This window comes from Muntiacus reevesi, chromosome 5, assembly GCF_963930625.1.
Source record: "Muntiacus reevesi chromosome 5, mMunRee1.1, whole genome shotgun sequence".
NCBI classification, from domain to species: domain Eukaryota; kingdom Metazoa; phylum Chordata; class Mammalia; order Artiodactyla; family Cervidae; genus Muntiacus; species Muntiacus reevesi.
In genome coordinates this window covers 67,440,233-67,458,777 of record NC_089253.1, presented here as the reverse complement: position 1 = coordinate 67,458,777, position 18,545 = coordinate 67,440,233, and the positions used below count along the sequence as shown (strand labels likewise).

Sequence of the window (18,545 nt, the reverse complement as noted above, 5' to 3'; positions counted from 1 at the left end):
TCGGGGGGCGGAGGGGGATAGGGGCGGGGGGCGTGAGGAGAAAGGTACCAGTTGATGGTTTCCCTTGTTGAACCTTTTGGCCAGTTATACTCATAAGTTTGCATAAGGCCTGATGTCTACTGAACAAAAGCTCCCCCATCCCAAGACACTGTGGAGTAAAGTGAGAAGGCTTGGGAAAGTAGGGAGAAAACTCTGACAGTGTGTAATTCTGCTGAGGAGAAAAATAAGGATCAGAGAAAATCAGGGACAGAGGCGGGAAAAAAAGAGATGTAAAGTAGGAATAGTTTTTAAATAGGAATGGCTGGCAGAGCTATTAATCACACACAACTCTGAGCTACAGGGGTTGTGGAGGCCTCCAAAGACCACAGGACAGAGGCTCCACAGAGAGCCCTGAATGCACCATCCTAAGCCCCCCACTTGCCCCAAGGTGTAAGAGACGACCTGTTCAAGTAAGCTAAAAAGTCGATATAAAAATCTAAGGAGTTTTAGCAAATATTTAGTCTTTGGTTTTCACTGTTGAATTAATGGTCTGTTGTGGTCGTGGCAGGTCTTACTCTCATCCTAAGTAGAAAAAGTGAATTTCATTGATGGCGATAGATGATTCAGGTCCTTCTGCAGCTTTGGAGGGAGGGGGAGGAAGGGGAAGGGGTGAGCACGCTGATGAACCTGAGCCCTCTAGCAAGGCTTTGTTTCAAGAAACTCTTAACTGGAGGCTTGCTGGGAGAAATCGGAAATTACTGTAGGTTCTGAAGATTTAATAACTTCTTTTAAAATAGATTCAGGGTGGGCCAAATTGAGAAAGTATCATTGCCATATATACGCTGCCCGCCTGCCTGCCTGCTCAGTCACTTCAGTCGTGTCCGACTCTTTGCGACCCTACGAACCGTAGCCTGGCATGCTCCTCTGTCCATGGGATTCTCCAGGCAAGAATCCTGGAGTGGGTTGCCATGCCCTCCGTTAGGTATATATACACACCATAGGTGAAGTAGATAGCTAGTGGGAAGCTGCTCTATGACACAGGGAGCCCAACGTGGTACTGTGACAACCTAGAAACGTGGGATTGTGCTGAGCGGGAGGAGGGCTCAAAGAGGAAGGGGATATATATAAATATATATGTGTAGTTCCATAGTTATGACTGATTCAAGTTGTACCACAGAAACCATCACAACATTGTAGCAATTATCCTTCATTTAAATAATAAATAAAATAGATTCCGTATTCTTATAATGTGTATGTGCTATCTGAATGCATAATTTCTCCTGAAAATTATGGAATTTCTGCTCAGAGCTGTGCCTGTGTTTAAAAAAGAAAGGACAGTTCTGAGAGTGCTGGCATTTTGCTCCCCTCACATTCCCTTCTCGCATTCGTGCGAGAGGTAGATGTTTTGAGACTCCATGGACTGGTGTAACTGGAATGGTGAAAGGCAGTCCTTTCTATTTCTGTCTTTCACTCACAACTATAAACACAGACCCTCTGGCTGACTTCAGAGAGCCTGGACTTTCATGGCTCAGCCAAAGACGAACTCAGAGCAAAGAAATAAAATCACTTCGTTACAAGTCAATATTGAGTGCTCTCTATAATACAGCATGGCTCACGGCACTGAGGGAATATCTTTAAGATATATATAAGATCACTTTTCTCTTTTGTTCTTTTATCTTCTAGTATCTATCTGTGCCTCATAGAATTGCTGAGAAAATGAAGGGACTCTAAGGCTCCCAGCCTGGTGTTATAGTCGCCATTTTTGAAACTGAGTTGTTTATCCATGGTGATAACAAATCATGGTGAACATTTGAAATTTCCTTCTAATATAATCAGGGCCAGATTCAGGGATGTACAGCCTGTGTAGTCACATACGGCCCAATGCTCAGAAGGGCCCTGTATTTGGCTTAACATTCTCCTGTCACCATCTTGAAATTATTCACAATTTTGAACAAAGAGCCAGCCCCACATTTTTATTTTGCATTGGGCTCCCCAAATTAGGCTGCTGATTCTAATATAGTTACTTAATTTTGCTCAAAACTTCTATGTCTTTTCCAACTACAATTTTGTCTTTTTTTCTGTAACTGCTATTTTTATTTTTTTAATTAGTTTTTATTTGGGTGTAGATGCTTTGCAGTGTTTTGTTAGTTTCTGCAGCACAGCAGAGTGAATCAGTTATGTGTTCACATACATGCCCTCTCCTTTGGATTTCCATCTCATCTAGGTCACCACAGAGCAGTGAGTAGGGTTCCCTGAGCTGTATACTACGTTCTCGTTAATTATCCGTTTTATCCACAATATCAATAGCGTATACATGTCAGTTCCAAGCTCCCAACTCGTCCCACCCACCCTCTCTCCCCCCTTGGTATTGATACATTTGTCCATGTTAATGCACATATATGGAATCTAGAAAAATAATATGGAAGATCTTACTTGCAAAACAAAAATAGAGATCCAACTACAACTCTGATTGGATGTTTTAAACTAGCTTTTGGCATTATCAGCACCAAGTAACAATTCAATTAATTCTTCCCCCCCACCTTTATTTTTTTTCACTTTCTTGCTGCTGCTGCGTTCCTTCCATTAATGCCCAGTGTGTCCCAACCACACTGCGATTCCCAACCTCCCTTCCTCCGCACCCCATTCCTGAGAGGAGATGTGCGTTAGTTTTTCTTTGTGTCTCGGTGCCCTTCCTGTTCTTCCTGAATACACCTTCTTTAACCTCCATTCAGCTCAATTTTTCCATGTCTCCAAGCAGAAAGCACCTTGCCTCGAGGGTGTCCTTTTATCCTCCCGGCACCTTGTTATATATCCACCTACTCTAACCACTTCTCCAGTCGCTGCTCCGGACACTAAACTATTTGGGGAGTTCTGGGGAGGGGGCAGCTTTCTCTTTTTCAAGCCTGCTGCCTCCCGCCCTCCTGACACACAGTCGACGCTCAAGTCGTTGACTGAATAAATAAACATCTAAACCAATGACCAAGGCTGCCAAGAGCACAAGTGACTGATTTTCCTCTCACCTTTGAAACTTTTTTTCTCCGCTTTCTTCCTGCAAAGTAGTTTTGAGCAACAGAATGCTGAAAATGCATGGACTGGGAACCAAAAGGGAAAAACAAATGGGGAGAAATGAGTTCCAAGAATTGGTGATGACCAAGAATTGGTAAGAAATTAAATTGAAAGCATTGTATACCACACAATCAGTAAAATGAAATGCCTTTTGGAAGGTGTATTCTATTCAATACTATGTTTTCTTTTTCAATTTTTAATTTAATTTTATTTTGCAGTGTAGTTGATTTTAGTGGGGAGAGATAAGAAGGCCTTTTTAAGTGAACAGTGCAAATAGAAGAAAACAATAGGATGGGAAAGACTAGAGAGCTTGTCAAGAAAATTGGAGATATCAAGGGACCATTTCATGCAAAGATGGGCACAATAAAGGACAGAAATGAAAGGGACCTAACAAGCAGAAGAGATTAAAAGGAGGTGGCAAGAATACACAGAAGAGCTATCCAAAAAAAAGTCTAATGGCCTGCATAACCACAATGGTATGGTCACTCACCTAGAGCCAGATATTTTGGAGTGTGAAGTCAAGTGGGTCTTAGGAAGCATTGCTACAAATAAAGCTAGTGGAGATGATGGCATTCCAGCTGAGCTATTTCAAATCCTAAAAGATGATGCTGTTGAAGTGCTGCCCCCAATATATCAGCAAATATGGAAAACTCAGCAGTGGCCACAGAACTAGAAAAAGACAGTTTTCATTCCAATCCCAAAAAGGGGCAATGCCAAAGAATGCTCAAACTACCATACAATTGTGCTCATTTCACATCCTAGCAAGATTATGCACCAAATCCTTCAAGCTAGACTTCAACAATATGTTATCAAGAACTTCCAAATGTACAAGTTGGATTTAGAAAAGGGCAGAGGAACCAGAGATCAATTTGCCAACATCATAGAGAAAGCATGGGAATTCCAGAAAAGTATCTAGTTTGACTTTGTTGACTCTATTAAACCTTTGACTGTGTGGATCACAACAAACTGTGGGAAATTCTTAAAGAGATTGAATACCAGACCACCTTACCTGTCTCTGAATATCAGACCACCTTACCTGTCTCCTGAGAAATCTGGGTGCAGGTCAAAAAACAAGTTAGAACTGGACATGGACCAATAGACTGGTTCAGAACTGGGAAAGGAGTATATTGAGGGTTTATATTGTCACCCTGCATACTTAACTTCTATGCAGGGTGCATAATGCAAAATGCCAGACTGGATGAATCCCAAGCTGGGATCAAGATTGCCAGAAGAAATATCAACAACTTCCGATATGCAGATGATACCACTCTAATGGCAGAAAGCGAAGAGGAACTAAAGAGTCTCTGGGTGAAGGTCAAAGAGGAGAATGAAAAAACTGGCTTAAAACTAAATATTCAAAAAACAAAGATCATGACATCTGGTTCCATCACCTCATGGCAAATAGAAGGGGAAAATGTGGAAACAGTGGCAGATATTCTTTTCTTGGGCTCCAAAATTGCTGTGGACAGTGACTACAGCCATGAAATTAAAAGAAGTTTACTCCTTTGAAGAAAAGCTATGACAAACCTAGACAGCATATTAAAAAGCAGAGACATCACTTTGCTGACAAGTCCATATAGTCAAAGCAATGATCTTTCAAGTAGTCATATAGAAATATGAGAGTTGGACTAGAAAGAAGGCTGAATGCTGAAGAGTTGATGCTTTTGAACTGTGGTGCTTGAGAAGACTCTTGAGAGTCCCTTGGACAGCAAGGAGATGAAATCAGTCCATTCTAAAGGAAATCAACCCTAAATATTCATTGGAAGGACTGGTGCTGAAGCTGAAGCTCCAATACTTAAGCTACCTGATGCGAAGAGATGACTCATTGGAAAAGACCCTGATGCTGGGAAAGATTGAGGCAGGAGGAGAAGGGGACGACAGAGGATGAGATGGTTGGAAGGCATCAGAAACTCAATGCACATGAATTTGAGCAGACTCCAGAAGATAGTGGAGGACAGGGAAGCTTGGCATGCTGCAGTCCATGGGGTTGCAAAGAGTCGGACACAACTTAGTGACTGAACAACAACGATAGTTGATTTACAATGATGTGTTAGTTTCAGATGTAAAGATGTAAAGTAATTCAGTTATGCATACACACAGTCTTGTTCCAAGTCTTAAGCGTGTTTCACTAGCACAATAGTTTATAAAATCGGAGGTTTATAAGCCTTTAACACATGAGCCTACAAGACAATGGGGAACCCATAGAGGGATGGATTTGATGTTGGGCAGAGATGTGAGTCCATAAATTATGTTGAAATTTGAATGCTAAATTTGTGAGAGCATGTAGTTTTCAGAGGAAAATGTCTGACTTTCATCAGATCCTCAAAGGAGCCTCTGGCCCAAAAGTAATTAAAGACCCCTGCTTTGGTGTTTTAATTTGAGAAAACGATGTTTCTTATTAAAATAGAACACTGTATATAATGACTTATCATTCATTATTAAAGGGATACTTTCCTGAGTTTTAACGACTCCCCCCACATATACCCTAGTTTATCAATTATAAGTTTGAAAATATGTTTCTTAAATGTCCCCACATTGTTTGAAATATTTCTTGCTTGCCTTTCAAAATTATCTGCTTTGTTTCCCTGCTTTTCTCACCAACCTGTGTTCTTTGTGCTATTTGCGAATTCCTCAATGTTAGAAATGAGCCAGGAAAGGGCAGTTGAGAAAAATGTGTGAGCCGATGGCTAGGGTCGTACACTGCTTTTGTTGTTTTGGGATGTTTTTAGAATCTGTGTCATTGATGTACTTGGAGCATGGCTGACAAGATGTTATTGGTTTCCTGACCACTAGTCAGACACCTGTGTTGAGAGGTGTTAAATTTTCAGTAAAATCATCTGTTTTATTACCTTAAATTTACCTGTGATGTTAGCTCATTTACAACTGAAATTTTAGGGTATTTTTCTCACCTTTAGAAACTTCTGTTTCCTGTCTTTGTTTTATATATGTGTTTTATATGTTTTATAAACATGTTTTATACACATTTTATATATGTGTAATATGTTTTATATTCATGTAATTTTATTTGAAAGGTACTGAGATTCCTCCTCCCTGTGAGTAATAGATTAAGATAGTTTTATTTACAAATAAATGTGGGTTTTGGAGGATATCACATGGTTCTCAAGAATATCACATGGTTCTCAGGCTATTTAAGTGACAATTCTAAATTAATGACAAATGAGGTATTTGCAGTTATCATTACAGATAAATTTACCCAGTTTAGTAGAAAAATCTGGAATGCTTTTGTATTCTTTTTTCTAGTTTGTATGAAGGATGTAAGCTTTGACAAGAGTTCATAGGATACATTTTATCCTTTTGGTTGAGATTTTCCAAAGTTTTTGAAGTAAAAACTTCACTGTGATAATATATCTCAATGTTCTTGACTCTTTTTGATCATTATATAGCTTTCATTCCCTCTCCTCTGAATTCTTTCCACTGCCTAGAGTCTGAATTGAGAAACCATTCATTTCTATAATCTTATGTTGTATATGGATTATACAACATATAATTGTATAATCTTTCCCCCTGAGATAAACTGTAAGCACCTTGAAGACAGGGACTTGTGTTCTTTGTACTGACAATAAATCCTAGCAAGATGACAGACCCATTTAGTGCTTTCCATTCCTCACTGATTCACTGATTATATGACCCCCCTCCACCCTGAGGAATCAGAGCTAACATTTAAGTTGTGCTTCCACAGGTGTTGGCGGCATCTCTGGGTGTTTAAATTTTGCTGGGGTAGATTTACTCCGGAAATACTTTCTAGACCTGAAATGCTTTCTTTAGAAATACTTTCTAGAAATAACAAGATAGTGTGATGGCATAACAGGTAGAAATGCACAACCAATTCTACAGAATGTGAAATGTTTAGGAATGAAAAATCAGTTACATATTTACCAGAATGACTTAGGAGAATACCTTTTGCCCATTGTCAGTTCTTTGAAAAGGCTCTGATGGTATTGCACTGGTATAGGGTAACTAAGTGAAGGTGACATATACTGAGTCAGCTCTTGGGGACCAGCACACATCAGAGCTGATGGTTCTCTTAAACTAGCGAAGAATAATGGCTAAGAATATTAACCCTTCAGGGTTAGAGAAGATCTTGGACATTATATAGCCTTGCCTCTTCATTTTGTTGGTGAGGGGGTTGATTCCCATTTAGATGTCTATTCAAGATCATATAAGCAGTATTATTATTAGCAGTTAGTATAAGGCAGGCACTTGCTTAGATGCTTTGTGTTTATTAAGTCATGATCTCACAAAACTCCATGAGGCAGGTGTATGTGTATCCCCCTTGTCCCTCCCCACACTGTCCCAGCCTTAGACCAAGCTCCCGTCACCTCCTCTTAAGACTCAGTAAAGGCCTCCTAACTGGCTGTCCTGCATCCATTCCTTCTGCCCAGGAAGATGCTGCCTTTGGCAGGCTTAATAATTGCTTGAAAACATCTCTCTTCCCAAGGCACAGTCCTGCCCTTAGTGACCATGTGTTGCTTGAGGATTCTCAGGAGACAGCTCTTCCTGTTCTCCAGATGCCCCCTTCCCCCTAGCTCCCTTGCTCGTGGTTCTGCAGAACTTGCCCCCACACTCCCTCCCCATCAGAGCTTTTGCTCATGCTGTCCCTCCATCAGGAATGTTCTCTCTTTTCTCTCTCTTTTTTTTATTTGTTTTTATTGGAGTGTATCTCCTTTACAACGTCGTGTTAGTTTCTGCTGCATAGCAAAGTGAATCAGTTCTGTGTATAATATATCCCTTCTTTTTTAGTTTCCTTCCCATTTAGGTCACCAGAGGATTGAGGAGAGTTCCCTATGCTATACCGTAGGGTTTCATTAGTCATCTATTATAAACTTGAGGTGTATATATGTCAATTCCAATCTCCCAGTTCATTGCATCTCCTCTTCCCCCATAAGTTTATTCTCTAGACCTGTGTGTCTATTTCTGCTTTGTGAATATGGTCTTCTGTTCCATTTTTCTCGATTCCACATATAAGCGGTTTTACTCTTCCTGACTTACTTCATTCCGTATGACAGTCTCTGGGTCCATCCACATCTCTGAAAATGCCACAGCTTTGTTCTTTTTTGGATGAGTGATATTCCATTGTGTATATGTACCACATCCTCTTTATCCGTTCCTCTATTGATGGGCATCTAGGTTGCTTCCATGTGCTGGCTACTGTAAACAGTGCTACAATGAACACTGGGATGCATGTATCTTTTTGAATTATGGCTTTCTCTGGATATATTCTGGGTCATGTGGTAATTCTATTTTTAGTTTTGTTGAGTAACCTCCTTACTGTTCTCCATAGTGGCTGCATCAATTTATCTGTACATTCCCACCAACAGTGTAGGGGGGTTCCCTTTCCTCCACATTTTCTCCAGGATTTGTTGTTTGTAGATTTTTTGATGATGACCTATCTGTCTGGTGTTAGATGATACCTCATTGTAGTTTTGATTTGCGTTTCTCTTAATTAGTGGCTTTGAGTGCTCAAAAAAAAAAGAAAAGAAAAAGAGAAAAATGGGTAGAAGACCTAAATAGACTTTTCTCTTCTCTTACATCTCCTTTTCACGGACATATGTCTCCCCCACCAGATCTTAACTCAGAAGTCATGGCCTCCAAGAAGCCTTCTCTGACTCGTTAGCTAAATTAGAGACCACTGTTAATAAGCTCTGAGCCCCTATATCTCTGTGACTTAGCACTGTTCCTAAAGTTAATGCAAGGCCTAATGTATAGCAGACACCAAAAATTTGTTGAAGGAAGGAAAGAAAGAAGGAAGCTCTAAGACACCAGGAATAATTCAGTCTGTTTCCATCAAAAGAGTCAGGGTTTGGAGTAGCCATATCTAAACTGAATCCCCCTGTACTGCTTACTTATTGAGAAAATGCCTGGAATGGAGATCAAGGGCAAAAGACTAGTCAAAAGTGATGCTGAGAAAAATTCAAAATAATCTCTATGGATACTTTGCTCTGAAGCAGGAGGAACATAGCTGCCCTTCTTAAGTATGGGCTGTGCATAGTGACTGCCTTCCCAGAAGTACCCTATGGAAAGAGGGATGGGGAAGAGGAACTGCATGCTGGAGGTGGGGGCAGCTTGACAGATAAGACCTCTTCCAGGTGATCAAGGTCAGCCCCAGCTGTGATAAATCATGTCAATAGTATGTACCATTGAGATGGCAGGACAGCACTTTACCTCTGTGGTCTTCTGGCCCCAAACCCATCACCCCAGTCTAAATACGCAACAAACCTCAAGCAAATCTCAGTGGAGATTCTGTTGAGTCCTTAACCAGAACTCGATACTGTCAAGATCTTGAAAACAAGGAGTCTGAGGAATGTTAGAGAAACCTGAAGCCTCATGATAACTAAATATGATGTGACATCGTAGACGGGTCCTGGAGCAGAGGAACAATAGGTACAAGTTAAGAACATTTGAGTAAATAAGAAATTTAGTTAATAATAATGCATCAACAGTGGTTTATTAGATGTGACAAATGTACTCTTACTAATGTAACATGTGGAATGTTAGAGACTGGGTACCAGACGTATGGAAGGGAGCTCTTTGGTACTATCCTCACAACTTTTCTGCAGGTTTATTTCTTTACTTACTTGGCTAGCACCAGGTCTCAGTTGCAGCACACGCGATCTTCAATCTTCACTGTGGCATGTGGGATCTAGGATCTAGTTCCCTGACCAGGGATTGAACCCAGGCCCCTGTATTGAGAGCCTGGGGAGTCTTAACTGCTGGACCACCAGGAAGTCTCTGCAAATTTAAAACTATCCTAAAATTACAACTTTATTTTTTTTAAAAAGAAACCCTAAGCTGCTTCGGTTTTCAGGTTGAATGACTGGAGGAGAATTAGTAGTGTCAAAAGACAGCAAAGAAGTCACTCAGTTCAGTCACCAAGACATGGCCGACTCTTTGCAACCTCATGGACTGCAGCACTCCAGGCTTCCCTGTCCATCACCAACTCCTGGAGCTCGCTCAAACTCATGTCCATCGAGTCAGTGATGCCATCCAGCCATCTCATCCTCTGTCGTCCCCTTCTCCTCCTGCTTTCAATCTTTCCCAGCATCAGGGTCTTTTCTAACGAGTCAGTTCTTCGCATCAGGTGGCTTGGAGCATTAGGAAGCATGGAAGGGATTGGTGGTGACCTCAAGGTTAAGGGGATGCTAGGACCTGAGGAAGAGGAGGTGCCACAGAAAGTCAGGCAGGGAAAGGAAGGAATGGAACTGGTTTGGAGCTGGGGTAGACCATAGATGCCAGGGAAAGATTGCTTCAAGATTTGGAAAAATGTATATTCATCCATAACATCTCAATGGACATGAATTCAAGCAAATTCCTGGAGACAGTGGAGGACAGAGGAGCCTGGGGTGCTGCAGTCCTTGGGGTCATAAAGAGTCAGACACCACTTAGCAACTGAAAGACAACAATCCATAACTTAGGAGAAATTGCTCAAATGCTTGTTCTATTCGCATTTAAAAGTGAGGCCTTAAAAAAGTGATGGTGAGTTGATGGCTTCGTGAATAGAGATCCTGAACGGGTTGCCTTTATTCTAGCGTGATTTTGTAGATCAGTTTTGTTGCTGTTCTTGAGAGAATTCCAAAGTTCTAGTGTTTGTTGATCTTTTCTTTGGATCCTTCTGTTCTCTCCAAGTCCTCCAATGTCTTGCCTTGCGGATATACAATTGGCTGAGAACATTCTGGGTGCCCGGGGATGGTGTGGGGGTGAGGGTAATGCAGGCTTTCCTGCAATACCCTCATTTTCAGCAAGAGATGCTAGGTATACCCAATGCCCTTGACTCCTGAACTTTCAGAGTGTAGAGTCCTGCTTCTTGTTGGCATCCCATTTTGTCTGTGTTTGCAATTCACTTCCTGTGTCTCTCTTGAGCATTTATTCCTCTGAACTCTGCTTTTCAACTTCATGTACCATGGTTCAGGCTCAAGTATGTCTATTTTTATCAATGATGGAGAATGTGTTTCTGTTTGTATTGTTGTATTGCAGATAATTTCTAAGATGAAGGGGACAGAAAAGTCTTTACCTTCTTAAAATCAAAATTCCAGGGTCCTACATTTAAAATCACCTTTGCTTTCTTATATATGTGATTGTGTTTTTTAAAAAGATGTTAAAAGTTAATTACACAGTCTGATTATTTGTCTGTTTATTTTAGTGGAAAAACAGTTGTAATTAAGGAACAGAGCTGTCCTTTTATTTTTCCAAGTCTGTTGGTTTTAAAGTTTAGTCCTCAGAGCATATTACTTTATGCCTTTGGGGCAGTCCTCTCTTTTTGAGAGTAAGCAGTCTTTTGTCAAGTGATGCAGTAATCCAAGCTTGTTATCTGGAATGGAAATGAACTGAACCTGAGGCCCTTTCTTGTACAACCCTAGCTGGTTCTTTCCTCTTTTAATATTTTAGTGAATTTTTTTTAAATGACAAAAAAATGATTCTAGCTCTTGGTTTCTTGAGCTGTATTTGTTTGTCAGCTAGTTGAGGGTGAAGGAAAGGAAAAGACAGCTTTTCCCGAATCTCTTCTTTTCCAAAAGAAGGCTAGAGATTACCCAAGTTCGTGGTCCCTAAAGATAAAGTTCATTCAATCCATGGAAATGATTTCCCAGTGAAATCCTGTTTTGTTTTGTTTTTTCATTCATGCACCTTGAGCTTTTCTTTGGTAAAACTTCAAGTGTGCTGAGCAAAACCTTGGCTTTTCTTCTTGTACTCAGTACAAGGTAATGATAATGCTTACTAATATACATAAGTAATAACTACAGCAACTCTCTCCCAGAAGATCTCACTGTCTAGGAAAGGAGTTTGTTATTGTTTAGTCTCTTAAGTCATGTTCAACTCTTTGCAATCCCATGGACTATAGCCCGCCAGGCTCCTCTGTCCACCAGATTGCCCAGGCAAGAATATTAGAGTAGGCTACCATATCCTCCTCCAGGGGATCTTCTCAACCCAGGGATCAAACCCGTGTTTCCTGTATTGGCATGTAGATTCTTTACCACTGAGCCACCTGGGAAGCCCTAGAAAAGAGGTTTAGTCAGTGGGAAAAAAAATATGTTGCCCTGTTAGTAAATGTCACGCATGTCTCCTATGAGGCTTCCTAATGGGTGCAAGGAGATTAAACCAGTCAATCCTAAAGGAGATGAGTCCTGAATATTCATTGGGCAGACTGATGCTAACGCTGAAACTCCAATACTTTGGCCACCTGATGCAAAGAACTGACTCACTGGAAAAGACCCTGATGCTGGGAAAGATTGAAGGCAGGAGAAGAAGGGAATGACAGAGGAGGAGATAGTTGGATGGCATCACTGACCTAATGGACATGAGTTTGAGCAAGCTCCAGGAGTAGGTGATGGACAGGGAAGCCTGGCATGCTATAGTCCATGGGGTCACAAAGAGTCAGACACGACTGAGCAACTGAACTGAACTGAACTAAATGGGTGCATCTTCATTTCTCAGCGTGGTAATGGGTTCTTGTACCCACTCTTTAAGCTGTGTTTTCCCAATAGGACTACATTAGAATTTGGGGGTTGGTGGATCTGGAGGGATGATATGTCATGAATTATTTACAGTTCCCACCTACAGTCAAAGCTGGGAAGTTGCTGATCCCTGCTTCTCCCCAAGCTGTCAAGTTACCAAGGGACACTTAACCTTTAGGAGTGGTTTCCTCAGGTCATCTTGAGAATTATTCTACTGTCCCGAGACCCAAGAGCTCCAGGAGCTTATTTTTTTTCACACTTACGTCAGCCTTTAGTCTTTCCCATCCTGCTGTTATGTCTTAGCTGGCAAGGCCAAGTTTTAGTTTGTAATCATGAATGCTTATAAGGCAGGAGGCCAAGGCTTCCTAAATTGCTCACTGAGCCTTATTGCAAATTTATATTGAATTCTTAATGGTGGGAGCATTAAAAAAAATTGGACCTTTTGAAAGGTGATCTCATTTCAGATTTTTTTCCCCTCTTCGATATTCTCTGGGTTAAACCACATTATTTAAAAAAAAAAAAAAATCTTCAGTTAAGCCAGAAATCTGGAAGTGTAATTGTCATTGAATTTACTTTAATGATAAAAACAGGAAGGAGATGATCATTCATTCAGAAAATGGTTATTGGATCTGCTGTGTCCTAAGGCATGCCATTCAACGTGAAGATGAATAAGATCTGGCTCCTATCCTCAAGTCACTTAAAGATTAGAAGAAAAGCAAACAAAAACAACAGCCCTACAGTGCCTGTTGGCATGCATTAAAGCTGCAGAACAAATTACTAGAAAATGTAATGGCTTAAGACAGGAGGTGTCTGTTACCTCACGAAGCTTCTGAGAGTCCAGAGTCTGGGAGCGTCGTAGGTGTCTACTTCTGGCTCCAGGTCTCCCATGAGGTTTCAGTCAAGCTGGTGGCCAGCACTTAAGTCCGCTGCAGTCATGACTGAGCAGGAGGGTCTCCTTCCAAGTTCCCTCCTCTGGTTCCCAGCTGGAGGGCCTCAGATCCTCACCACGTGGGGCTCTCCAGATGGCTGCTCGGGGTGAGGCAGCTGGCTTCCCCCAAAGCTCACAATTAGAGAGAGAGAAAAGGAGGCCAAAAAAGGAGCCACAGTGTCTTTTATAGTCCAGCCTCAGAAGTGACATGCCATAATTTCTGTGGTCTTCTATTGGTCACACAGACTGATCCTGGTATGGTGTGGGAGGGGCCCATACAAAGATGGGGCTTCCCAAATGGCTCAGTAGTAAAGAATCCCCCTGCCAATGCAGGAGGCGCAAGAGATCCCTGAGTCAGGAAGAGTCCCTGGAATAGGAAATGCAACCCACTCCAGTATTCTTGCCTGGAGCATCCCGGGGACGGAGGAGCCTGGAGGGCTACAGTCTGCTGAGTCATAAAGAGTCAGACATGACTGACCGACTGAGCAGGATACCCAGATACAAACGTAGACGGGGGCTTTGGGGAGGGGACCTCTAGGACACTTACCATCGCAGTCTTCCGTCCAAACACAGACCTGCTCCAAAATTCCCTGGTGGCCTAGTGATCAGGATTCCGGGCTTTCACTTTCCATGGCCAGGGTTCAGTCCCTGGTCAGGGAACTGAGATTCCACAAGCCATGAGCCATGGCCAAAAAAAATAAAAGTACTGACCTGCTCAGTCTCCAAGATAAGCAAATATGATAACAAATATCCAGATGTTAGCAACCACGCTGGGAAGAAAAGGGTTGTATTTGGAGATCAGATGGTCAACATGAAAGATAAAGATGGGCCAGCCAAAAGGGACAGCAGCTGAGAAAATCTGTCTGGAAAATTTGTTAGATAGAAATTCTGAATTCTGTATGACATGACTTTGGTTTTGCAAAGGAAAGGATTTAAGGTCACTGATCATATTCCCATCAGCAGCAGACTACGAGCAATTCTTTTTCACTGAGGGATCACTTGTGCCTTATGAAAATTGAAATGGGAACCTCAGGAGAGGCTGTACTTGAATGAGTCCCTTCCGTGGTTCCTGTGATATGGCATCAGAATCAACCACAGCCGACCAGTTTTTCTTTATGAAGCACTCTATTTAACAAACCAGTGAGGAGTTTGTTGTACGATCATCCGAGAAAAAATTTCATCACCACATTTATAAAACTACTTCTGATTTGGGCTAAAGCATCAAATTCTGCTCCTTAATTCTCCTCTCAAAGACTGAATTATTTTACATAAAGACACCTATTAAATAGCATTTATTCAAGCTGAGGAAATACACCAAGAATACTCTATGCGTTTTTCTTTCAAGCTGAGGAAATACACCTAGAGTACTCTATGCATTTTTCCTGTGGGCCTCCACCCCAAGTTTACTTCACGGATGTAAAAGATCTGATTTGTATCTCCCCTTTTCTTCTGAATATTTGTTTCTGAAGCAGTGGTTGAGGATTTAAAATATCAAAAACAGCTTTTCTCATGCAAATCAAAACCACAATGAGGTACCACTACACGCCAGTCAGGATGGCTGCTATCCAAAAGTCTACAAGCAATAAATGCTGGAGAGGGTGTGGAGAAAAGGGAACCCTCTTACACTGTTGGTGGGAATGCAAACTAGTACAGCCACTATGGAGAACAGTGTGGAGATTTCTTAAAAAACTGGAAATAGAACTTCCATATGACCCAGCAATCCCACTCCTGGGCATACACACTGAGGAAACCAGATCTGAAAGAGACACGTGCACCCCAATGTTCATCGCAGCACTGTTTATAATAGCCAGGACATTATAAGCAACCTAGATGCCCATCAGCAGACGAATGGATAAGGAAGCTGTGGTACATATACATCATGGAATATTACTCAGCCATTAAAAAGAATACATTTGAATCAGTTCTAATGAGATGGATGAAACTGGAGCCCATTATACAGAGTGAAGTAAGCCAGAAAGAAAAACACCAATACAGTATACTAACACATGTATATGGAATTTAGAAAGATGGTAATGATAACCCTGTATGTAAGACAGAAAAAGAGACACAGATGTATAGAACATACTTTTGGACTCTATGGGAGAAGGCGAGGGTGGAATGTTCTGAGAGAATAGCATTGAAACATGTATATTATCAAATGTGAAACAGATCACCAGCCCAGGTTGGATGCATGAGACAAGTGCTCAGGGCTGGTGCACTGGGATCACCCAGGGGGATGGGATGGAGAGGGAGGCAGAAGGGGGGATCGGGATGGGGAACACATGTAAATCCATGACTGATTCATGTCAATGTATGGCAAAAACCACTACAGTATTATAAAGTAATTAGCCTCCAACTAATAAAAATAAATGGAAAAAAAAAAGAAAAGAAAACAAACAAACAAAAAAAACAGCTTTTCTCTCCTGGTCTTCCCCTGCTTTAACCTGGCAAGAACCTAGGGAGTACATGGAGCAGAGAAGCTAAAGAGAGAAGAAGAATAAATGACATTGGTATTACTTTCTAGTACTGTACTTATGCTCAGAATGACTTCCAATCCTTCCTTAATTTAGGACTAGATCTAGGGAAATGGCCAGATAGAGGACTTGATACGAAATGAGGTATTTAGCAAGTTGTGCATGGGTGTCATGGAGATAATGAAGAATACTGACAACATGCTTCTGCTCCATGCATATGTGCTTAGATAGGTCCTGTTGGTCAAAATATTACTCAAATATTCCATTTCAAATTTAGATTCATATGCTCCTGATAAAATGCATAGTAGTTATAGGTAATGCCAGGTAACCTGACCTTCCCTCTTTGATCTTTAAAATACATTTTTCCTGTATTTCTTATACTAGGAACAAAAAGAAAATCTAGTTGACTGCAGTGCAACTAAATTGTGATATTTTGTGGGAGAAAAAATAGTAAAGGCTGGGTGTTCTAGTCATGGGTTTTAGCAAGGCACGTATTATGATACCGAGGCCTGAATTTTCTCCTCTGTAAAGTTATGAAGAAGATATAGTTGATTTATCTGGGTTTTCTTAGGTCCAAAGTTTTCTAAAAATTCATTTTCTACAGGCTGACTTTCTTCTGAATATTTGTAACTGTTATGCACTTTGCAAACAAAAAGTGCTATGCTTGTAAGTAAAACTTAGTGGCAAAAAGCTTCTTTCTTATAAAGTCCCTTTCTAGATTGCTTCTGTAAATGTATCTCAGGACGTTTTTGTGACGGTGGTGAGGGACAGGCAAGCCTGGGGTGCTGCAGTCCATGAGTCTCAGAGTCGGACATGACTTGGTGACTGAACAACAACAAAAATAGCTCCAGTGTATTGATCATGAAGGGTGTATGTCTGAGAAATTAAAGCGGTGGTTTTGCAAATAATCTTTTTAGAGATCAAATATTTTTTCCAGACGTTAATTCATTGTTCTGCATGGTTCTAAGTGAACCACCTACACTGCTTACTCTTTAAAAATGCTTTTTGGGACTTCCCTAGCAGTCCAATGGTTAAGACTTCGCCTTCCAGTGCAAGGGGTGTGGGTTTCATGCCTGGTCTGGGAACTAAGGTCCCACATGCTTCATGGACAAAAGACCAAAGAAAAACATAAAACAGAAGCAATATTGTAACAAATTCAATAAAGACTCTTTAAAAAAATAAAAATGTTTCAGCTGCAAGTAACAGAAATGCCAATTAGTGTTGGATGAAAAATAAGCATTTAGTTATCCCATATCACAGGAAGGTTAGAGATAAGTGCTTCCAGGTTTGCTCGGTGGCTCCACAGGGCTAAGACTCCAGATTGGCATCTCGGATTCTCTCGGTCTTTCCATTCACATTGCAAGCTAACTCTCCCAGATCCCAGCACTGCATCTCTACAGAACAGTGTCTTAAGCCTGTGGTTGTCCTCAACCAAGCGTAGGTAAAGAGAATGAGATTACCCCCACTACCAGGATCGATCGAATTCACTGTTCTAGTGTTCAAGGCTCTCTTACCCTTCTACAGTCCAGCTCTCAAACTTACCTTCTAGCCTTATTTCCTATTACCCTTCTACTAGATTCCTTAACTATAGTCAAACTGCCTGCTACCTTACTCTGAAAAATGCAGTCTTTATTTCAAATTTTGTCCTCTGCTTTTTCTCCATCCTTGTACATCCTCCTTGCAAATTAAAATTCTATCCAGTGTTACTAAGATTTCGTTCAACTTCTCCCTTTTGAAAGTTTTTTTTTTTTAATTTGTTTGTTTCTCTATAAAGTACATGAGGGAAGAATCTACATATTTTTAAAATTTATTTATCTTTAGTTGGAAGGTAATTGCTTTACAGTAGTATGTTCACTTCTGCCATACATCAATATGAATCAGCCATAGGTATACACATAATCCCCTTCCTCTTGAATCTCCCTCCTGCCTCCTACCTCTCAACTTCTCTTTAATCTCCTGTGATCACTCCAACTAGAAGGAATTGCTTTTTCCTTCAAATTCCTATGTTAGCTTCTATTTTATATTTGTATAACAGCATTTTACAAATTACTTATGTCCATATTCCTTTAGGTTAAAAAAGGGCAAGTGATGGTGGTCCAGTGGTTTAGAATCTGCCTTTCAATGCAGGGGACATGGGTTTGATCCCTGATTGGGGAAGTAAGATCCCATATGCCACTGAGCAACGAAACCCACTCACTGCACCTAGAGAAAGCCCATGCGTGGCAAAAAAAAAAACCCAGCGCAGTCAAAATAAAAACATTAAATCAATAAGGGCAAATATGAATTGTGCCTATTGTACAGGTGGAAAAGAGGCTTTTGAGTTCAAGTGACTTTTCCAAGGCATCAAACTGTCCAGTGTTAGATTCAGGACCTGAATGAGTCGTGGGTGATAAACTTCTGTAACAAACACTCAAAAATAGTGCAGAGTAAAGAATATAAATGTTGGTTTCTAGACACACAGAGAACGAACTTATGTTTACCGGGGGGACGAGTGGAGGGAGGGATAGTTAGGGAGTTTGAGGTTGACATGTACACACTGCTGTTTTTTAAAATGGATAACCAACAAGGACCTACTGTATGGCACAGGGAACACTGCTCAATATTCTGTAACAACCTAACGGGAAAGAATTT

The 18,545-nt window shown here is 41.0% G+C and overlaps 1 protein-coding gene and 1 long non-coding RNA gene across 6 annotated transcripts in view; one reads left to right on the top strand and one right to left on the bottom strand.

The window, feature by feature from the left end:
• LOC136169022 (uncharacterized) overlaps positions 1 to 13,558 on the bottom strand; it is a 33,843-nt gene extending 20,285 nt beyond the window's left edge. The window contains exon 1 of the long non-coding RNA XR_010663364.1: positions 13,330 to 13,558. This is a non-coding gene — a long non-coding RNA (uncharacterized lncRNA). The remainder of the gene's footprint in view (positions 1 to 13,329) is intronic.
• ESRRG (estrogen related receptor gamma) overlaps positions 1 to 18,545 on the top strand; it is a 674,199-nt gene that overhangs the window by 344,853 nt on the left and 310,801 nt on the right. The window lies entirely within an intron of this gene.